Here is a 6,100-nt window from a genome sequence, read left to right as displayed (position 1 = left end):
TACGGGAGGAGGAACCAAGACACAATCATGATCTGAACAAATCAAAACCAGACTCCACACTGTAAGTAATTCAATGTCTAATATCTGGGATTTACTCACAATTTTTTTTGTTTCCTCCAAGTGGCTTATGTCACTTCTCCAGTTCTGCCCTCTGTGACACACACAGCTGTTCTTCTATGTGTTTTCAGGCTCCACTCTATAGCTGCTGCTGCTCTTGGTAGTCATTCCATGGTATTGTCATCTCCAAAATTTTGGGGTCTTCTACTGCAACTGGGCTGTGCTTGCACAAATATCCTCTCATAGGCTCTTTCATGTTGCAAAGTCTCAACTTTTCTCCATGACTCCTTCAATCCATTGGTACTCTTGATGCATTTTCACCAATGGCTTCCGCTGGCTTCTCAGTGTCCAGCTTCAGATGATGTACAAAACCCCTTCATGCCTTCAAAACCAGTACCACATGGGAGGCTCTTACTGGATCACGTTTGGCTGACAGCTTGAGGTTACAACCTTGGCCACCTCTGAATACAGATTGTATGTGGTGACTTTGAGGAAATACTTCCAAGACGTGTTCACCTCCTTGATCCTGGCCTCTTACTTTTCAATCAGAGCTAAATTTGCAGTTCCCACTATATTGCATCAATTGTCCCAGAAAAGCAAAGCTTTCACTTTAGTGGTTCTGGTTTCTTGTTGATCATAACTGACTCTTCAGCTCCAGCTAACCAGATACCATAGGTTCTCCACACAAATGTCCAAAGTTCTTCTATACTCCTCCACAAAACATTGTCAGATCTGTCACCACAAAAATCTCATGATCCTGCTACCAATTTGCTTCCATTAGGATTGGCATTGCTGCAATCAAACATTGTGACCAAAAGCAACTTAGGAGGAGTGGGTTTATTTCACTCACAGTTCCATGTAACAGATTATTATCAAAGGCAGTGAAGGCCCAAACTTAAGCAGGGCAGGAACCTGAAGGAACAGGAGTGCCACTTACTGGCTTGCTCCCCATGGCTTGCTCAACCTGCTTTCTTTCAGAAGAACCCAAGACCACCAGACCAGGGATGGCCATACCCACAATGGGCTGGCCACTCCCCCATCAATAATTAATTATATACCAATGGTGAGAATGTAGACTAGTCCACATACTATTGAGGTCATAATGGAGATTATTTTTCCAAAGTATTAATGACAGCTATTCATACAACCCAAGCATATGACTCCTATTTATCTTAAGACTCTAATTGAATATATAATAGAGACAAAACAATGGAACTAATTTATAGAAGCAACATATATATCCACAAGAATGAATGGATAATAATAACATGGCAATGTACATTAAAATGAAGTTGTTAGACATGATGTAGCTAGTGTATTCTCTTCCTCTCACCTTTCAGGGAACTACTCATGCTGTAGAAAAGTTTTTTGGGGAAAAACACTTCTTCTACAAAATAAAACAAAAACATACCTTTCATATTGATATCAATAGCTTTTGGGATAAATAGGGGAAAACAAACCATATCCCCATTAGAGAAAGAAGGAACTATTAGGTTTGGCTCATATTGACTTCTGTCTTAGTAAAGTCTACAAATAGGATTCATTCTATAATAGTCTTAGTGAGCAATATGAAAGGTCACAAAGTGGGAATTTGACAAACCAACCTATCTTGTATTTCAAAAAACTATTTTTTACTTAAAATTATTCTTCTTTATAGATAGAATAAATAAAACTATATATAGAATAAATGAATACTACATATGTTATTATAAATATATGGCATTTACATACAAACTGCAAGTGTATTGTGTACTATAAATATATTTATATGCAATATAAATATATTAGAAATATAACTATACATTGTTATTTGTATCATGTGTTACAAGGGATAAAACCATTCAATGGTTTGATCTGTCCTCTGTATACAAGATAGAACTTAGTTTTGGTACCTTTTCTGTCATTTACAAGTACTTCTATAGTATTTATTGTATGTAAGGAACAATTTTAAGAGGTGTTGATCACTTTATTTAGTCTTTACAACAAAGGATAAACATTATGGAAAACTGAGGCATGGAGAGCTTAAGGAAAATACCACATAGGGTAAGGTGAGTAATATAGGCAGCTTTTAAATCCAGGTGAATCCAGCTCCACCATTTCCTGCCTTTACGTCCTATCCTCTAATATTTGACCATGTACTTGGAAAGAAAGTAGGCACTAATGGTTTTAAAAAAGATTTTGATTGTCTTGAGAGATGGATTAGTAGTTAAAAGTTATTTTTGCTCTTCCAGTGAAGCCTGATTTGGTTCCCAACACCTATATGAAAGCTCATATGCATCATATACATTCCAGTTTCAGAGGAACTGATGCCATATTCTGACCTCGGTGGGCACTGTACACAAACAGTGTGCAGTCATGCATGTGGGCAAAACACTCAGACACATAAAATAAAAATAAATTTTTTTACAAATAGGTTGAGCCACAACCTGTCCTTGAAGTTCCAAGTTGAGATTTGTCTTTCAAGTAAGGCAGGGATTTGAGGCATAAACTTGCAATCCTTTTTGATAAGTTATTAGGCTACATAGGATCAACCTGTTCAGCCCACTGTCAAACAAAGCCTCATAGATTCACAAGAATATATAGTTTCCTGGCTGGAAAGACAGAAACTTCTTTAGCAGAGTTAAATGTGGGAGAAGATGCATAAGACTGATGATATTCCTTTCTCAGTACCATCACTACACTGTGGGGACTTTCTTACTGTTACCAAGCAACTAAAAACTATTTGCTGTTGCTTCCTGTTGGAAAAGAAAAAAAAGGGGGGGATGGTCTAAATATAGTACAGTTTCAATTGAGAAAAATCATTGTATCAGGAGCTTTGAAGTTGCAAAGAAGAGTGAGAAGTGCACAATCTGCTCTCTTAAAAGAATCATTAGCTCATATGGTTAGCAATGTACGGGCAGGTCCTGACTCTGATTCATTGTGACAGCACCAGTATTTGTTGTCTTGTTTTGTTTTGTTTTGTTTTGTTTTGTTTTGTTTCATTCTTACTTGCTTGTTTTAGGTCTGCTTCTGCAGTATGTTTTAAGCAATAGATTTTCTTCCTTTCATCACTGATAGTAGCAGACAGGTACAACCTTCTACATCCTATTAGAGTAGGGATGGGAGAGAAGGGTACCTTCATGACATTCTCAGAAACATTTATAAAATACACATATGCATACATTTTGGATATAAGCCTGACTCCTGGGAAAGGCACAGAGGCTCTGCCAAAGATGTCTGATGATATACTTAAACTTGATTGCCAGGGCTGGAGGTGAAAAGCTACCCAAGAAAGTAGACTAAAGAAAGGAGGAATGAAGATTGCCACATAAAATTTAACCTTAACATTGCCAAAAATTAGAATGATTGCCCAAAAGGCAAACAACACATGCCCAATATATTTTACCTGTTCAATCTCTCAATTTTGATAATAAAAATATGTATGCCAATGCAGATGGGGAAATTTAACAAGTCCCATCCTAAGTGAAAAGCTATAGGCAACTAATCATTTCAGAGAGAGGGAAAAATCAGTCTTATCCAGGGATGAACTGCCTGATAAATGATCAGACTCAAAGTGGTCATCCTAAACACACACACACACGTGAAATATATATATATGTATATATATTTCATATATATTTCATATTTGTATATATATATATATGAAACAGCATTAAGTACACAAACACATATACATAATTTAAGAAATGGAAGGATATGGGAGCCGGTGGAAGGGGAGAAGAAGGAATGTAATGTAATACAATACTCAAATCTCAAAGGAGTTTTAATTTACAAAGAATAAATATTTTACACAGATAAGCAATAAAATAGAAATTGTTCTCTGGCAGACAAGTCTTGCAGGATAAAAGAAAGAATGCATGAGTAAAGAAATTCCAGAGAAATTAATTTTTTTTGTTTAATGTATAGACTACCAAAATATTTGGGATAAGTTGCTATATAGAGAATTCTATCATCTCAGCATATATGTTGGACTAATAGAGACACATATAGCAAAGAAGTGTAGTACATGAACCGTTTATAATGAATATCTAAACAGTGGGAGGGGATGCACCTAGCCTTTCCTGCAGAGCCTTGATATGCCAGGGTTGGGGCATACCCAGAGGGACCTCTACCCTCTCAAAAGAGAAGGGGAGGGGTGGGGGAGGGATTTTGGGAGGGGGTGAAAGGAGGGAGGGCAGCAATCAGATCTAAAGTGAATTCAAAAGTGTAAACTAAGAGGTCAGGCTCTGGAAGTTTTGACACAATGCCTTCAAAAATGAAAAAAAAAGTAACAACTTAAATTATTATAAATGCGTATGGTGACTATGAAGAATACAATGTACAATAATTTTGATATTTTCTCACAAAATAGCTATTTACAGTGTTCTTGCCATACAGAAAATTCAAGTATCTGAGTTAATACTTATGGAAACTAACTTGGCTTGGACATTTTGCAATGTGTACTTTTTTCAAACCATCATGTTATACATGGGCAGTGGAGGTGCTCTTCTTCAGTAATGTAACTACGGACAAGCTGTCCATCCTCCTATAAGTAAATAACCCCTCATTGATGCTCCTATAAGCAACTTTATATGTACTTACTGATTCATAACAACAAAACGATGAAAAACAGAAAGAAGACTACTTGGAAAAAAGAAGGCAATAAGTATCAGGAATAGGTAATGAGGATGAATATGACTGAAATAAATTATGTACATATATGCAACTGACATAATGAAATCTATTATCATATACGACAAACACGACAAGGTAGGATTTAAAAACAGGAAAGAATAAAGTATTGCAGGTTAGGGTGTGATTGAGTACATACCTGATAGGCTCAGGTACTTGCACACTTGGTGCTCAGTAGATGACACTGGTTTAAAGTGGTTATGAAGAGTTTCAGCCTTTCTGCAGGAAATATTTCAATGTGGGTAGCCACTGAGCAAAGCCCAGTTCCACTGCCAATTCATTCTCAGCATTGTCTTTGTGGTTCAAAAGTTGTATCTCAGCTTCTTGCTCTGGCTACCTACTGCCACACTGTCCCCAGCATTGTAGACTCTACATCTCTGAAGCAGTAAGCCAAAGTAAGCCTTTTATAAGTTGCCTTAGTCATGGTGTGTGTGTGTGTGTGTGTGTGTGTGTGTGTGTGTGTACATACTTGCTTGCTTGCTTTCTTGATTGCTTGTGCTCTTTTAATTACAGCAACAGAGAAGTAACTAAGACAGAATAGGCTATTGCTGTAAAGAATCTGATCATGTGGGCTTTTGAGGATCCTGAAAGACCTTTGGATTTGGAACTGGGAGGGACTGTAGTTGATAGCAATAAGTATATATGAGAAAACATAGCAGGTATTTGGAATAATGGTCAGAGATATGTGGACTGTGGAGGCCTTGCTCAAAAAGTTTAAGAGGGGAACAATATAAGCAACTGGGCTAGAGGTCAATCCTGTGATATTTTGGCTAAATACCTGCCTTTCTTTTTCTTCCTAAGAACTTACCTAAGGAAAAATTGAAAAGCAGTAGACCATTCTCTTTGGCAAGAGGAAATTTCAAGATAAAAGAACATTGAATCTCTGATGTTGTTATTATTAATGCTTTTGAGGGAGTAGAATGAAAAAGAGCAAGTAGAGCAGAAAGAAATACTAAATCTACAGTTTGTAGAAAGAAAAGTACTAGGATGCTTAATGTTGCAGCCAAAGCATGTACTAAAAGAGGAGACTAGCACAGCTAAGGTGTGGCTTACTTTTTCTTCACTAGAGTAGGAAAGATGCCTCATGGGCAAGACCCAGTGACAGTATGTAGATCAAAGGGATAGAATTGAAGATCCAGAAATGAATCCACACACCTATGGTCACTTGATTTTTGACATGGGAGCTAAAACCAACTAATGAAAAAAAGACAGCATTTTCAACAAATGGTGCTGGCACAACTGGCAGCTATCATGTAGAAGAATGAGAATTGATCCATCCTGATCTCCTTGTACAAAGCTCAAGTCTAAGTGGATCAAAGACCTCCACATAAAACCAGAGACACTGAAATTGATAGAGGAGAAAGTGGGGAAA

Source organism: Mus pahari, chromosome X (assembly GCF_900095145.1).
Source record: "Mus pahari chromosome X, PAHARI_EIJ_v1.1, whole genome shotgun sequence".
NCBI lineage: Eukaryota > Metazoa > Chordata > Mammalia > Rodentia > Muridae > Mus > Mus pahari.
Note: the sequence above shows the minus strand (reverse complement) of the source record.